Source organism: Anomalospiza imberbis, chromosome 17, assembly GCF_031753505.1.
Source record: "Anomalospiza imberbis isolate Cuckoo-Finch-1a 21T00152 chromosome 17, ASM3175350v1, whole genome shotgun sequence".
In the NCBI taxonomy this organism is placed as follows: Eukaryota; Metazoa; Chordata; class Aves; order Passeriformes; family Viduidae; genus Anomalospiza; species Anomalospiza imberbis.
Genome location: NC_089697.1, coordinates 12,537,208 through 12,554,895, shown reverse-complemented (window position 1 = coordinate 12,554,895; position 17,688 = coordinate 12,537,208). Strand labels below are relative to the sequence as shown.

At 44.8% G+C, this 17,688-nt stretch overlaps 1 long non-coding RNA gene across 1 annotated transcript in view; it reads left to right on the top strand.

The window, feature by feature from the left end:
- Positions 1–4,715: 4,715 nt before the first annotated feature.
- The window catches only part of LOC137484311 (uncharacterized), a 225,952-nt gene continuing 212,979 nt past the window's right edge, over positions 4,716–17,688 (top strand). Inside the window, exon 1 of the long non-coding RNA XR_011004825.1 lies at positions 4,716–4,770. This is a non-coding gene — a long non-coding RNA (uncharacterized lncRNA). The remainder of the gene's footprint in view (positions 4,771–17,688) is intronic.

Genomic DNA, 17,688 nt, shown 5'->3' with positions numbered 1-17,688 from the left:
TTATTCCAGAGGCTGGCATCCCTTTTGGGGAATTTCATTCTTAAACTAAAGAATTTTTCCTCTGGTGCCTCCTGTGTGTGATGGCAACAGTAAAAAATGAGTCCCAAAATATTTACCGTGTTCATAGGAACCAAAATTCAAATCCATAATTCACATACACTTTCTTTTTAAAATTCATTAAGCAAACAAACCTCCTCTGATTGCAATACATTTTCTGTAATCGGTGCTAGCTGAAATGTTTCTTAAATCAAAACAGCTCTTATGGATTTGTTTGATATGAGGAAATTAAAGTAAAATAAAGCACCTGCACATGGAGAAGGAACTGCTGGGTCAAGAACAGCTTGGTTGGGAGTTCTCAGGATGTTCAGGGCATCAATCACTCCCCTCAGCAGACAGGGTTAGGAATTCTTTGCTGGAATCTCCCCACATGGAAAAAAAGACCTTTAAAACTGAAAAGAGGAATTGCCAAACTGATAGTGGGGGTAACGACACATGGGGAGCAAAAAAGAACTGGATTTGGGGAAGGAAATTCTGTTTGCTCTTCACAGGCAGCTGCAGCACGAACTCTGTGAGGAACCAGCAAGGCCAGGGGAGGCTGGCTGCAAATTGATGAGGATTAGATGAGATATTGGGATTTTGGGAAGATATTCCTCCTTGTGAGGGTGGGCAGGCCTGTGACATTCACACTCTCTGGACAGAGAGACACAATTCTGTCTCTCAGGACTGCACAGAGAGAAGAAAACAATCTTTATCCCTGCCCCTTTGTTTTCCCCATGTGGAATGTGGTGTGGAGATTGTTCACCTGCAGTGATGGCTGGGTTGGGTCCTGGTGAAGGTTGTTTAAGTTCAATAACCAGTCAGATCCAGCTGTGTCTCAGGCTCTCAGCAGAGAGTCACGAGTTTATAGTTAGTTAAATAAGCAGGTAAAAAGTAAATATGTAAAATAGTATAGTATCTCTTTAAATAGTATATTAATGTAATATGGTATAGTTTTAATAAAACAAATCCTTCAACCTTCTGATCTAGAACCAAACATCACCATTTCTTCCCTGCATCCAGGGCTCACCACACTTTTTACTGCCCTGGCACAGGTGTCCAGAGCAGCTGTGGCTGCTCCTGGATCCCTGGCAGTGCCCAAGGCCAGGCTGGAGCAGCCTGGGACAGTGGGAGGTGTCCCTGGGGGTGGAATGAGATGGTCTTTAAGGTCCCTTCCAACCCAAACCATCCCAAAGCATTCTCTGGTTCTCACATCTGCACCAGGATGGTTTTTGCTCAGCACCTTTACGTGCAAATTCAGCTCAGCTCAGTCAGAGCCGTTTGCAGGTGGTAAAACAGACATTGCAGAGGAGAGGAGACAAAACTGGCTATCTTCTCCATCGTTAAAATATTTATGTATTTACAGCATTTACAGCTACCAGCTGCATGGGTATCTGTAAATATCAGCCAGGGGCTGAGCAGAAATGAGAATAAATAACCAGCAGGACTGGCTTGCAAATACAGATCTGTGTTGAACATGCACAGCGGGAATTCAGGGTGAGAATGGGGCACTGGATTGCCAATCAGCTCACGTGTGTTCCTGCTGCCTCGGGCTGCTGAAGCAGCTTCTCCTGCTTCCTCCCAGCTCCTTTTAAAGAGTTGTTCTGACTTTTATGAGGCTCCTTCTGTTAAGTAGATCAGCTCACTGAAAATTCTGCTTTCATGAACTTGAGCAGATCTGTCTGGACAGATCTGTTTTATCATGGGTAACAAAATGAAGCGGGTTAATTTAAACCTACACATCGGGTTGGATTCACTGTATCTGTCAGAAAAAGCAAAAATCAGCGTATTCTCACTATCATTTGTGCCTAGAGAGACCAGAGAAACTGTAATGGCAAGAACCAAGTACTCAGACTATTCCTTTTTCTCCTGGAGCTGCTTAACACAGTTGAAGAGTCTGAATCTTTATTGCTTTTTAACAAAGTCAGTGTTTTATTTTGATTGCCAACTTGTCAGATTTTAATAGCATAATCTATGTAGCTGAAAGTACAAAACTGTAGAAATAGAGTCTTTTATCTGCTTTCATATTCTGATTCCCATGAGTATTTTTGTAATAACTGCAATCCAGGAGGTTTCTGAAATACATTTATGAGCAAGGCATTTCAGAGCCATGAATGCTCACTTGAAAAGGGCCTGAGAGACATCTCAAAACCAAGAGATGTCATTTTCCTGTGGATTGTCCTTTTCCTTGGCACTGCAGCTCCTCAGGGACCCTCTCAGGCTCCAGCACACCCATGACACCCCACAAAACCCCCTTCCCTTCCAGCAGGGCCAGGGATGCTCAGGAAAGCTGGAGCTACTCTGGGCTGACAGCTGTGAAAGGTCACCAAGTTCAACCAATTCATGTCATTTCCAGGGGAAGAAATATGGGGAAGGAATCAGCAGAGCTCTCAAAGTGATCCAGGGTGAAGCTGCCCAGGATTTGTCAGAGCAGTGAGCACGGGGAGGGCAGGGCTGTCACTGCTGCTCAGAGGAACTGGAGGCTGGATGGTGGCTGGCCAAAAAATGGGTTTTTTGTAGTGGCAAACCTCCAGGGTTTTCACAGCCCTGTGAAATGAGCTCACATCTGATCCATCAAAACCTGAGATTTTCTGAGAGAAGTTTATCTGGGGAAGAGAGGAACATCAAACACCTCCAGCTACCCCTGAGTTATAAAGGATTAACTGCCTGTGGTGGTTCCCTCCTTGTGAACACTTTGATGATGCTGCTGGACCTGGTCAGACTCACTCCGTGGGTTTGATCCTTGCAAACTCCTTAAAAGGGGATCTTTGTGTCATGGTGGGGTTTTAACAGGCTTTAAACCACGAAAGACCTAGAAAGAGATACTCAGGCTCTAAGCAAGGGCCAAACTGTTCTGATCATTGGTGCATTTCTACCAGTAATTAGGGTTTAATGCAAAAAAAGAAAAGAATTCCAGAAATAAAGGCATTTTCTATTGATGAGAAGTTTGACAAATTCTAAACTTCGATGTATTTGGTGATAAAAACACCAAGGCTGAGGGTTTGGTCCCTGGATGGGCCATTCATTCTAGAGTGGGACTCAATGATCCCTTCCAACTCAGAATATTCAGGGACTCTGCATTTGGCATCCTTCTGATACGTTTAAAGAAGGAGAAACCACCACACAAACATTGACATAACCACAGAAAGGGAGGATTAATCACTTCAGCCAGGGGTCACTCTGCAGACAGTCCTGAAGGTTCCCACCTCATTTCATGCCCAGTCAAAGTGTTCATCTGCATTTTGCTTTATTTGGTCCTTTTTTTCTTTAGCGTAGGGGCAATTTCCCCTCTTCTATCTCTGCCCCATGAGAAAGCGGTGGAGGATGTTCAGAACCTCTCAGCATTCTGGCCGCTCAGCTGAAGGCGCTGAGCTCCCTCAGCGTCCTGCTGTGACTGTCCCCACGCACAGGGGCACTGTCACAGCCCAGTTCTGGTTCTGCCACGGGGGATTCTCCATTCCAGCCTGTGCCTGTGCAGAGGAGCTCCCTCAGGGCTGCTCCAGCCTTGCTCCTCTCCCTCCCTGGGTGGAGATTTATTGCCCCTGAAGTGCAGGGAGCACTCAGGGCTTTGCTGCTGCCCCAGCCCTGGTGATGAATTAAAGAATGCTCCCCCATTCTGCTCCTGCCCCTGCTCTGAAATGGAAGTCAGCCCCGTTTTGGGGTTAATATCTAATTTATCGTTGCTCTTGACCCCATTTTCCTTGCCAGCAGGCCACTTTTACTCTTGTTCTCCTTTTATTTATATTGCTGAAAGGCCTTTGATTCCTTGATATCTTTGGCAAAGCCTAACTCAGCTTGACTTTTGAGCAGGTTTCCACTCTCAGTGCTCTTTTTCCAGCCCATCAGGTTGGAGCTCTTGCCTTTCATTCCCCCAGGCTGGGCTGCACATTCCAGGTGGATTTGACACCTCTGGATGAAGGAATTTGAGCCCGGGCTGCATTCCTATTCCTGAGCCTGTCATTCCAAGCTGATTACACCACCAGCTCCCTCTCTCCCCGGACTGAGCTCCTTCAGATTAAGAAGTTTTACCTCTCTAGCTGTTCTCCTGTTCAAATGACACTGGTGATTGACAAGCCTGGTTTCCCAGTGCCATCCCTCCAACAATCAAGATCTCTGGACAAATCCAGCAATCAAAATCCACTGTACAAATGTAGGAATCAAAATAATAAAATTAAATATCCTGGCCTCCTCTTCCTCTGTGTGACAGTCTAAATAGCAAAGCAATTTCTGGCTGTATTTTATTCTGACTAAATAATTATCTAAATCACCAAGCACATCCAGCTTTAATTTAGATTTCTCAGTATTCCCAATCCTGCCAAAACAGACCCTTCCCTACCACCCCACCGATTTTTTCCTGTGGTTTCTGCCACCTACCTAAAATCATATTTTTGTGGTATTCTTTAATCAGAATTTATGCACAATTGATGATCCATCACTCGTTTTCTCTTTCACTGGAGAGAGTTTGGGGAATCCTTCTGGTTTCTAGGGAATTGGAAGAGCTGGAAGTGACATCATCTATTCCACAATTCTCTGTGTTCAGATCTTGTAGAAAAATAGTGAAGTGCAGCAGAGGGAGGAATATTTAGGGGGAATTTCCCCATGGAAAGGGCGGTCAGGCTTTGGCAGAGGCTGCCCAGGGAGGTGGTGGAGGTGTCCCAGGAAGGGCTGGAGGTGACACTCTGGGCTGGGGACAAGGTGGAGATCAGTCACAGCTTGGACTGGAGGATCCTGGAGGTGTTTTCCCATTAAATTATCCTGTGATTCCATAATGGCAGATTATTCACAATGGATCTGCTGGAATTTGTCCTTTCACCATGGAGTAAAAGTCACCGTGCAGTGCAATTCCCTGGTCATTCCTGCTGTAAGTAGGTGAGTTTTGTGGCAGAAGAATAAAAATAAAACATCCCTGAAACGCCAGTTCCACTGAAGGGAACAAAATCCCCCCACGTCCTTCCATACTTCTCATAACCCTGACTTTCTCTGATGTGCATTTGATTCCTCCAAGTAACTATCCAAAGGCCAGGAAGCGTTCTGGCTGGTGCTCGTGCCCCTGTTGGGAGATGCTCTCCTGTCACATTAAGCTGACATCTCGATGGGTAGCAGATGTCTGATACCATCATGGCACATATGGGATCACTCTGTGCCAGCCCACATCATGCCAGGCTGTGGGAGAGAGAGAAAAGAGACAGCAGAAGCACAGGGAGGGGAAACACCCTCAACAATCCCCTGCCTTCCTTCAGACTGGCTGAAGTGCATTATTCCAGCCAGAGATTCAGCCAGACTTGCAATCCAGAGGAAAAAAAAATCCGTTTTTTGAGCTCAGTACCTTCTGTTATGCCTTTATTCTGCCAGGTCTTTGGCAGACAGCCACAAGGGCTGAAACTCTACAAAGAATAGAAATGTAAAGCCCAATAAGAGGTAAACTCCAAACCAGGGAGCCAAAGACATGGCCCTTAAGTCAGATCCTGTGTTAAATCAGATTAAATCAGTTAAATCAGATATCCACGTGTTCCTGCTGGAAATCCTGGATAAACGGGACAGCAAAATCCCACCTTGGGCTGCACCCCTGGAACTTGTCACAGGTTTAAGGAATTGTGAAGGGGCTAAAGAAAAGACAGGAAAGCTCTGCTAAAACATGGAACAAAATGGAATTCTTTGCAGCCAAGCAAATGAAAACCCACCTGGAGAGCTGGAACTTTGTTCAGGGTCATCTCTCTGAGAGGAGAATTCTGCAGAGCAGATAGGCAAGGGCAGGAATTTTAGGTGTGGGGATTTCCAGCCTTCATTCCTGCAATTCCCACCCAGCTCAGCTGCAGCTCCTGCAGTGCCCAGGGAATCAGCTGGAGGGGAGCTGGGAAAATGCTCCTCAGAAAGGGCTGCAGGAATCCCTCCAAGCAGCTCTGGGCTCACAGGGGTCTTTGATGAGAAGACCCTCACCAGGAAATTCCTCCCTTCGTTGAACCTCAGCCTCCACTCCCAGCAGAGGATTCATTCCTTCGCCTGTCCCAACCAGAAACTCTGCATATGCAGAGACAGAAAATCTCTGCTTGCCTCGAGCAGAAGCACAAATCCATTTCTGTGCCTTGCATTCAGTTTTATCCCCATCAGCTGGATTTGCTGCAGCCCTTGTGGAAACATAACCGAGCCCACAAAGAGTGATCAGAGGTGAATGTCTTCTTCAAATGAGAGATCAAATGTCTTCTTCCCCATCTTTTATGGGTTTTTCTGCAGCAGGAAAACAGGCTGGGTGCTCCACAAAGTCCTGCCCGTGTTGACCTGCGAGCTGCAAACACAAGCTGCTCTTGAACAAGGACAAAGAAAAAGCAGATGGTTTCTTTTAACAACGTCATGGGAAACTTTTCTCCAACACAAGCGGCTGTCTCCTCCTCTCCAGCTGGCAATTCCCACGTGGAAATGTGGGATTTTCTCATTCCAGGAGCCTCATCAGCCCCCCTCTGTCAGGAAAAGGGACTTTATCCCCAAAGAGAGAGGAGCAAAGCACACCAGGTGCTTCACAACAGAGCTGCTGGAAATACTTGTGTTGTCAATTTGAAAATGTGGCCAGAGGTAAGGGAAAGAGAAAAGAGGCAGGAGGAGGATGGGAGAAAATAAATAACCGTGCTGCAGATGCACCCGTGGTAGAACTTCTGAGACTTTTGTGCATTAGTGAGGAGAGCTCTCCCTGCCATCCTGTGCTTGGCTCCCTCCTGTTTGGGCATCAGGTGGGAAAAGAAATCGAGTTTAGCAGGAGAATCTCTGTTCCTCGTGAGTCCAGCTGTGCTGACCCTACAGAACTGCCTTTTCAGAGCTGTGGTGGCAAAACCAGCACCAGCTGTAGCAAGGGAGAATTGTAAGAACACTAAATCAGAGTAAAACTGTAAATTCCCACTTTGGAAATGAGTTTGGCTGGTCCAAAATTTTTTTAAGGACTGAACGTTCTTCCTAATTCTTTTCATTTGCCCCTTCCACTGGATTTTTCTGAGGGAGAGGAGGCACAGAAGGCAGCATGGAAGTGGCTGATATTTCTTCTCTAACATCAGATTGAAACCCAATCTGGAGCAGCCACTGCCCTGGAGGTTGAGATGAAAGGAGCTGCACTCAGCTCCCTGTTGTGCCCTTCTGAACACCAAAAATACAAATATCAGCAATTCCCGCCCGCCAGGCTGTTGGCTGGGCCAGCAAACCCTTCCCTGCATTTCTGACTGCAGCTGCTCCGTCGTGGTTTCCATTTTCCATTCATTTTCTATTTCTTCACATCCAAACCACTCCTTTTACACCCAAAAACTGAACCATTACCAGGCAGCCTCTGGTTCATTTTAAAGCTTTCCTTGAGAGCTGTTAAAATCCAGGATTTGCCCTAATTTAAGGGCCAATAAACCTTTCCTCTCTGTAAGCATTTTAGGGAGTTTCAACCACTGCTTACACTTCATCCTCTGGATGCTTAATCTATACTCTTTTAAAGCCAATATTTTTTAAAATAAATGACATTAGTACAATAACATCACTTCCTAATCAAATATTAATGCTTTTCTAAATGTTTATTACGTTGTTAAATTAAATTATTTCCGTGCAGAAGCAGAACAGAGGACTCCCATTCTGCAAAGAAAATGGCATTAAATCAAATATTTAGCCATTTAGCAATAGTTTCTCTGTTTTCTCTTCCCTTTTAATTTGATAAAATTGAAAGGAAAATCACAGGGAAAAAATAAGAAGAGAAATTATGTTTTCTCTTAATTTATATTTCTATTTAGTTATATTTAAACATAGTTTATCAGAGACAATCATTTCAGAGGTGCTAATGAAAGAACCAAGAGCTACCCCTGGCTCTCTAAGGCTCCCTGGCTGGATATTTCCCACCAATGGCTGGGATTTGCTCCTTGTCAGGGCACATCTCCATAAATCCCTTCAGAGTTTGAGGGTGAAACCATCAGCTCTGGATAATCCCTCCTGCAGGCACAAAGTGACAAATGCAGCTTCTCTTGAAATGGGTAATTCAGAAGATGATCCCTCGCTGGCTGCCCTGCCAGGTGATGGACTTTATATATATTTTTAAAGCGTTTTTAGTGCCTTAAGACACTGCCGTGAGTTGTTTGGGGCTGCCTTTATTCAGAGAATCTCAGAGAAGTTTGAGCACCAATTACAGCACAGATGAGCAGCTGAAATTGTTGAGATCGTGGTACTGAGGGCACGTTCCTGAAAATCCTTTTGTTCTATAAAACAGCTCTGAAAACAATAAACAGGGACAGAGACAGAACAGAAGGCAGAAGATGAGCAAGGCACCAAAGGAAAACCAACTTGAGTTTATTTCTAGCTCTCATTATTTGTATTTTCTTCCATTTGGGAGCCTGATTGCTCTGAAAATTCAACCCAGTCACCAGCTTCTTTATCGAAATTGTCTTCAGAACTGCAAAAATTCACAGAGAGCTGTTAAGATAAAGTTGTTTGGAAGTTGTTATTCCTCAGCACAAAGCGCTGCCTGTAGCACTGACAATAATGCAGGAAAATCCTGATTTAACTGGAGAGTAGGAAATGCCAGCAGCAACAATAATGCAGGAAAATCCTGATTTAGATGGGGAAGAGGAAATGCCAGCACTGACAATAATCCAGGAAAATCCTGGTTTGTGCCAGCACTGACAATAATCCAGGAAAATCTTGGTTTAGATGGAGCTGAGGGAATGCCAGCATTGACAATAATCCAGGAGAATCCTGATTTAACTGGAGAGCAGGAAATGCCAGCATTGACAATAATCCAGGAGAATCCTGGTTTAGATGGAGTTGAGGGAATGCCAGCATTGACAATAATCCAGGAGAATCCTGATTTAACTGGAGAGCAGGAAATGCCAGCATTGACAATAATCCAGGAAAATCTTGGTTTAGATGGAGCTGAGGGAATGCCAGCATTGACAATAATCCAGGAGAATCCTGGTTTAGATGGAGCTGAGGGAATGCCAGCATTGACAATAATCCAGGAAAATCTTGGTTTAGATGAAGCTGAGGGAATGCCAGCATTGACAATAATCCTGGAGATTCCTGGTTTAGAAGGAGCAGAGGAAATGCCAGGCAGAGTCTGAGGTCGTGGCGAGGGAGCCCTGCAGGGCAAAGTCATGGTGGAGCTGGGGTGAAAAGCTCTTTTTGGAGGATTATTAACAAAACCTGCCCCCTCTGAGGCAGCCCTGGCCATGCTCGACAGCTGCCAAGTGTTGTTGGACACAGTTTGCTTGGGTTTCTCAGCTGGTTGGAGACCAGGGGTGCCCTTTCCTCATTTCTGGAATTCTGAGCTCTGTTTGTATCCTCCCAGCAATCGATCTCCAGGAAAAGCAGCTCAATTTAAAGATGTTAAATTTTCCTTTTCCACAAAGTCCTGTGTGTGTGTCCTAGGACTAGGGAATGCCTTGGAAGGGAATTTAGGGATCATCCATCCCACCCCTGCTGTGGCAGGGACACCTCCCACTGTCCCAGGTGCTCCCAGCCCCATCCAGCCTGGCTTTGGGCACTGCCAGGGACCCAGGAGCCACAGCTGCTCTGGGAATTCCATCCCAGCCCCTCCCCACCCTCCCAGGGGGGAATTCCTCCCCAAAATCCCGTCTGACCCTGCCCTCTGGCAGTTTCGGGTTGGTGCCATCCCTTGTGCCCCTCTCACTCTTCACCAAGCCCAGATGGCACCGTGGGGCTCGTGGTGCTTGGTTGATGTCTGTCTGTGGCAAGCACATTTCTCTCCCTCTCAGGACTTTTTATTGAAGTGCACAGAGAGAAATGAAAGAGAAAACAATTTCTATTTCTGCTCCTTGTTTTTCTCTTGTGGAATGTGTTTGGAGATTGTTTACCTGGAGCGAATGCCTGGTTGGATCACGGTGGATTGTTTGGGCCTGATGCCAATTGGATCCACCTGTGTCTGGGCTCTGGAGAACAGGGTCACGAGTTGGGAGGGAGTGAGATATGATAGTTAGAGAGAGTAGCATGTAGTTTTAGTATCCTCTTTTATATAGTATATTAATGTATCATAGCATAATGATAATAAAGAAATCATTCAGCCTTCTGAACTAAGTCAGACATCAGCATTCTTCCCATTGGGTTCGCCGACACCAACAACGTCTGTCTTTGGCAGGACGTCCTGCACAGCTCCCCAGCAGCCCCAGAGCTGGGCCCAGAGCAGATTGCTGCCATCCATCTTCTGCTAAAGCACAGCAATTCAACCTCAGAGCTGGCTGAGGGCAGACCCAAGGAATTCTTCCCTAATTTTCTGAGTGTTAACCTTGTGTCTGCTTGAGAAGGGAGGGCTGCTGCAGGGAAACTGGGTGTGGTCGCGAGAGGACAAGGATTTCCCATCATTTTCTTGACCCCATGTGTTTAAAATCTGACCCTTTGTGTTTAAAATTATACTCACACATTAGATTTTTATAACAGGTGAAGTGTAGGTTAATAAGAATGGAGGAAAACAGAGACAAATGTGGGGTTTTTTGTTGTTGCTGTTCTTTTGATGCAGTATGAAAAAAAGTACAGCTGTGAGATCAAGCCAGGTTTGGGTTGCAGGTTTTGTTTTGTTTTTGTTGTTTTTTTCTTTCCTCAGAAGATGTCCAGGAAGTTCTTTATATAAGGGATCTGGGTTGTAGATTTGTCATGCAGATTTCCCAGCAAGCAATTAAAGCTCACCGTTTACAGGCACTTAGATGAAGCAGATGTATTCCTGGCAAGTGAAAAGCAACAGATTTTGAAGGATGCTGACAGCCCTTTATCTTCAGACAGGAAAAAGCCTGCTTAGGAAGCCCTGCAGTAAGTAAATTATTTAGTTCATCGTGTGTTACTTAACAATTCTGTTATTTGATTGTCGAGGACTTAGTAAGAGAGTGAGAAAGCCCAATTTGTCTTCAGCAGAGTTTCCCAGGGAAGGAGATTCGGTTTGTAAGAGCAACATGAAGTGTTTTCATCACTTATCTTAATTTAAAGCAGATTTCCGGAGGTTTTTTCCCCCTCCTAATGGCAGTAGATCTCCTGTAATGTGGAGACACTCAGCAAAGCAGTGCAGTGAGATTGTGCTGATGGGGTTTTTGCCAAAGTTTGTGTCCAGGGAAAGGAGAAATCCAGAGAATGTCCTGGATGAAGCTGCCCTATCTCACAAGGGTCCATAGGGACAGAATGGCTTCAAACTGACCCAGAGCAGGTCAGGATGGGATATGAGGAAAACATTCTTCACTGTGAGGGTGGGGAGGGGCTGGGATGGAATTCCCAGAGCAGCTGTGGCTGTTCTGGATCCCTGGCAGTGCCCAAGGCCAGGCTGGACAGGGCTGGGAGCACCTGGGACAGTGGGAGGTGTCCCTGCCATGGCAGGGGTGGCACTGGATTACATTTAAACTCTCTTCCCACCCAAACCATTCCCTGATCCTGTGATATTTTCTGGGATTGCTTTATAGACACCCAAAACTTATTTCCCTTTCCGTTATAAACCACAATTAAATGTTTTCAGTTTGCTGTGCCACAACAGCATCTGCTCCTCCTTCTGCCTCTGCCCACAGCAAGTGTCACTGCCAGTGCCTTCCCCTGGCTGCTGCCCTGGAGTCAGCCTGGCTGGAGCACAACTGCACTCACACTCTTCCTGATCCTGCACCGTTTAAGAGGGAGCAGAGAACACCCTCAGGTCCAGGGTTATTTTTCATTCCAATTACTTTTCTTTGTGATTAAACCCTGCTTTTGATATTTCAAAGTGTGAGCGCATCTCCCTCACCCCGAGCTAAAGAAAACCAAACCAACCCAAACCCCAAATTCCTTCTCCAGTGAATAGTTTACTGGGGGAGCAGCAAGGGTCACTCAGGAACAAGCTGAATGGGATCTGCAGGGATCAGAGCCTTTCCAGCCACTCCCTAGGGGATTAAAAATTCATTTTGGCCAGGTCACTTTGATGAAACAGAGAGGTGGGAACTCCCTCGGTGCTGGAATGTGAATTTTCTCTCTCTGCACTCTCTCTGCACTGGAGTTCTGTGTCTGCCTGGAAAAGTATTTTCACACAGCTAGTTCTTATTTCCTGGGTGAAGGAGTCCACTTGGCTTTGAACCTCCAGTTATTTTACAACATTGCAGGAAAAAATAGGCTTGTTTTTAAGAACAGTCTCCATCTGAGAGTGCATTTTGTTGTATAATGAATTCTCTGATTTGTGGCGGCCTCAGAGGCTGTAAAAACCCTTCCAGCTTGCAAACCTGAAGTGCTATAAAAATTTGAAGCCATCAGATATTATTCAGGGAATTATTGAAAATGGTGTTGTTGAATGGCTGGCGAGCTTAGCTGCAATGGGGGAAGCAAAGTTTGCATTGAAAACAAACAAAAAGCAAGAAGGAAAGTGCCAGGGGCTGACAGTGAAGCAATGAAGGAAGAGTTGGCCAGGGAAGAGCTCCATCTTATTTTAATGTTCTGGGTCACCTGTGCACAGTTTTTCCAGGGAAAATCACACCTGGACACCTGTGCAGGGGATATATTTAATAAATGCCAGTTTCCCACGGAGTCCCCTCTGTCTCTGGGGATAAAATGCAGGTTGTTGCTGTTTGAATGGGTGCAGGTGAACAAACACCCACCCACTTCAGGATCTGGTTGGGATGTGGTGTTTTCCTCCAGGACTGAGCAGAAATTATCACTTTATCTTTGAGTTGTACCTCTGGAAAGACTTGGGGTATAAATCCATCCAACTGATCAATCATGGATGATCTATCATTGATCTAACCTGCATTGATTTAGTGATTCCTCTTTACTAATTCTGGCCATTTGACTCCAGCACTGTTTGTGTGTTGGTTCTTGGGTAGAAATTCCAAACAATCAAATTCCTGCACAATCTTTCCAGCACAAGCCACTGGCCTGGTCATTCCCTAATGATTCTGAGTCCTCTTTTGTCCTGCAAGTCAATAAATTACTCATTCATTATCCTGCTAATGAATTACTGGCCTGGAGCAGAGATTGCTGTGACAAGAAGCAGCCAACTCAGTTAGTGTTAGCATCACAAATGTAAAGCTTGGAATTAAAGCAGAGCTAATATTTAATCTTGCTCTCATTTCAGCTAAACCGTTTGAGCTCAGGATGCAGCTGGAAATCCCTCTCAGCGAAAATTCTGTGACAAAAAAAAGTCCCAATGACCAAAAGGAAAGATTTGAAATGAATAATTCAGAGTGGCAGAGATAAAACAGCCACATGATGCAAACAGAACTTTAATCAGATGAAATAGTTCTGCTGAGCAATAAAAGCAAAGAACTTTCTTGTCTTAGGGCTAATAATTCATTTATCCTGACAGTTATTTCAGAAGGCCTGGATGACTTCAAATGGAAGTTTCTGGGGGATGCTGTGCACTGATAGATTTGGGGTTTGGCAGCTATCACAGCACTTTATTCCTGAAATAAAGGTTTTGTACTCCAGGCACACAATTAGACACAAAGCACTGCATTCATCACCTCTTGCCTAACTTCCTATCATTATTTGTCAAAATCTTTCCTCACAATTTTTTTGGCCCTGTCAAAACTGTATTACTTTTCCTTTAGAAAGTGATTCAGCCCAGCTGAAGTTAGTAGGGTTGTTTTTTTCTCCATCACTTATAAGATCAGCTCTGAAGATGCTGGTTTTGCTGAAACAACCTGCAGAATTCACAATGAGTTCAGCAGGGCAGGGTTTCATGACTACCTCATCTTTTTTTGACACACTCTGTCTTGTCTTTCTCCTGCTCAGCTACACAACGTTTCTATATCATCATTTAATATGAAACAATATTCAGAGGGCATATTACAAATAGAAAATATCTTCCTCTGTGCTAAGATCAAGTGCATGACAAAGCAGTTTGATTTATTTTCACTGCACAGCTCAGTCCATTCTGTATTTATCCCATAAAACCAATTTACACTGTGCTTTAATGTGTTGTTTGGGTTTGGTGTTTGTTTCCTTAATCAGATATATCAGAGATATAATAGCTGACAGAATAATGCATTGGGAAGATTTTAAACTAGAAAATTATTTCCTTCTATTTTAACTCTTTGTGAATTCTCAGAAAAGTTAGACTGAACTGCAAGACAGATTTTTTTTCCCCTCCTTAAGTGATCATGTAATTGTGTGGGCAGTGTGGCTTAATAGGAGGGATGCTGGTGGTCTCCAGACAGAGATTACTGATGTGCCTAACCCTGCTCAGTTTGTCAGCCCTGGGAATTCCCTGGGAGCAGCAGAGGAAGGAAAGACCCGATCATTTTCCTCAGCAAATTCCAGCAGAACGGTTGCAGATAATGAAGTGCCAGCAAGGGCAGTAAATCTGGGCAGGGGGGAAATGCAGCCCCGTGCCAGCAGGGCAGAGGGGGTGGGAGCCCTCCCCACAACCACTCCTGGCAATAATCTATGGATTCCTGACTGCAATTTACTGCTCAGCACAAGCATATTTACTCCCTGCACTGACAGGATTGATACCATTTGTGGCTGCTGATAAGCAAAGGAGAGGAAAAGTCTGTTCCAGCATTTCCAGGGTCCTGTCACCCGTAAAATCAATGGAGAAACAGTAATAATCCTGGAGGTGTTTGCTGTGATGAAGGGTTACAGTGCAATGGATTCCCAGGGGAAATTAGACTCATTCAAAGCCTGATTCCTTACAGCAAATGCTGCAAAGGCTTTGCTGTGGGTTTTTGTTCTATTAAAGGTCTGTTTGCATTAATCTCAGGGCTGATCCCATTCTGTGCATCCACAGCCTAAATTCTGGGGAGCAGGGAGTGCCACAGGGTGTGAACACCTGCCTCATCTCTTTGGGGAGTTTCTCACATTGTCCTGACCAGACATTACACTGATTTATGGCTAAATGAAAGGATTTCAGGCACAGGAATGGCTGTAAACTGGTTTTCAGTCATTTCTGTAAATGGAACATCCACCAGTTAAGGGGATGAGTCAGGGTGGTCTCTTTAAAATGTGCTCAAAGCTGCCCAAGGAGTGTGAATTCAGTGTGTGGTTCCTGTGATGCCTTGTGCAGGCTGAGCTGGAGCAGAGGCTGGGCAGAGCTACAGAATACAGCAGGGATTCATTAAAAGGATCTCCTCCATGGATCCACCCTGGGCAGCACCAGAGCCCAGCCAGGGCTGCACCCAAATGAACCCAAATGGTCCCAAAATGCACGAGCGCTCCCGGGGGCTCTCACTGTGATCAGCTCTGCTCCATTGGCACATTGCAGTTCACTGTCCCATTCCAGCTTTAGCCCATGCAGTCCCATCCTGCTTGTTTTTCTCTCTCCAGCCCACGTTGTTTGTGCTCTTGGGCTGAGATTTGGATCATTTGTCCTTGGTCCCCAGCTGGAGAAGGAATTGTTTTGTCTCCCTGCTCTGTGCAGAGAGCTCACCATCCCCTCATGTGAAGCCCAGACCCACAGACTAAAGCAGCACAGAACCTGAAAATAATAAAAGCTCAAACCTGAGGCATCACCTGACAAACAAACCTGAGCCTCCCTCACCTCCTCCTCACAGTGGTGCTGCCTGTACCATCAGTAGGATAAAACACTGAATAATTGAACAGGATTGAGCTGGAGTCACCAGAACAAGAGCATTTCCTGTGTGCTTGCAGGATAAATCACTGCTCCTGTCTATAAGCACTGACAGGCTCAACAGGCTCAGCTTGGCAGATTAGAAAAGTCAGTGCAGAGATTGAGGGGAGAATTTTCCAACATCAAATACACTTTATAATTGTTGTTAGTTACAGCTGCAAAGCCCTTTGCACCTTAGAGCTGCAGCAAGGCAGGCAGGTGTTACCTAAATCAAGTTTTAAGGCTTGTATTAACAATGAAAACTGTAGGATTTCTGATTTAAAACACCATTTTCCCCACGCTGGGTTATGTTGCCATAGACAACATAGGCAGGTTTTTACTTTTATTTCCCAAAATGAGCAGTGCAGCTTTCAAAGGTGAATATTTGCAGTGCTCTGCTTGGGGTATGGGCTGCTAAGGATAGGTGGATTATAAATATGGAGGGGTTAAAATTGTCATTTTACAATGACAGATGGAAATTAATTCTATTTATCAGCTATGTAACAACAGCTACTGCTGGAAGTGTGGGACCTTGCCTGCATTTTCCAAGGTCTGGATGCCATGGATGTGTGTGGAGTTCCCTCTGCTCTCCCAGCTCTCAGTCTGTCTTTGCAAATCTCCAGGCCCAAGTGATTAAAAAAAAAAAAAAAAAAAAAAAAAAAAAAGATCTTGGAGCTGGTCCAAACATTTCTTAACTTTATTTTCATTTGCAATGCTGAAGGGTTCTGTTGAGAGGTGCTTTCAGCACAGTCAAGATCTGTCAGGAGTGGAAAACGGGGTGGGTGATGTTGGTTTGGGGTTTTAATGGGATTTGTGGTACATTTGTAGATTGGCTCAAGCATTGCCACACTGTGTTGTACAGATTTTTATGTATTAAGAGCAATTTTGTCAGGTCAGAGCTGTGTTTTGTCTCACTGTAGGATTTTCCTTGGGCTCCTAAACGTTAATTATGTGTTTAATTATCCCCCTTGGAGCCCTATGGGCTTAATATAGGAAACAAAACTCGTGCATTCCAGTGTGGGAGTAATTCTGGATTCTTCAAGGTTATGGAGAAAGTGAAATCACTGCGCTGTAAATGTGTCACCAGGGCTCAGCCATTCCCAAAAATCTGCTGCTGAACTTGGAATGACAGGCTCAGGACCAGCCTGGGAGAAGCCCCCACAAGTGTATTGCCAGGTAAACCTTGTAAGAAGCATCTCCAGGTTCATTGTGATACAGAAGTGTACCACAGATTAAAACCTGTTAAATGGGGAAATAAAATTTGCTGCATCAATCAGCAGCAACTGAGAAAAGCTCAAACCTGGGGAGATAACTCCTAATGAAATCAGTCTCTTATGGACTCTGAGAGTGGCATTCTAGGGCAACTGTACCTTTTCTACTGCCCTCATTTCCTATTTGACTTCTGCTGCCAATTGCTTTAGCTACTGACTAGGAAGGGAAGGATGGGAACACAGCTCTGAAGAGCTACACAACGCTGTTAAATACGAATTGCAAATACCAGCAGGCAGGATTCATCTCTCTGCGGGATGGAAAACCCTGGAAAAGTCAGAGGAATGGGAGGGCAGATGGGAAATTCTGGTGGAAAACTGCTGGGACAGCACTGCAAGGAAGGCAGGTCCCCAAGCATTGCTTCAGCAAAGGGTCCAGTCTTCAATTTTAACTAAATGAGCTCGTTAAACTTGAGTATTCCTGCTCAATTAATTGAAATAGCCATTAATTATTAAATAAAGTGTAACTGTATTAATGGGCTGCATAAACTGAAGAATTAACACCTCAAACTGTAACAATCTTTCTGGTCTGAGGTCCCATAAAGAGAAAAGGTAATGAACAAAAGGAAGAAAAAAGGTAGAAAGGGGCTGTAAAATGAGGAGTCTGCTTGTGCTTGTTCCACTCAGTTTCCTTCACTCCTGTGTTCGCCACAAAAAAATCTGCTCAGTTTTTGGACCATGCAGAGATTTTTTAAGGTGATTTTTGGTGTGATAACAGCTTTCCTACCTCCCTTACTGTGATTCAATATCAGTATTTCAATCCATTCCTCAGTCACCAAGGCAGTTCAAAGATGAAGAGAGAAGTTCAATAACCACAAAGAATTCAAAATTATGTATTATAAGGATTAGGACAGTGGAGGGAAAGGGAATAAA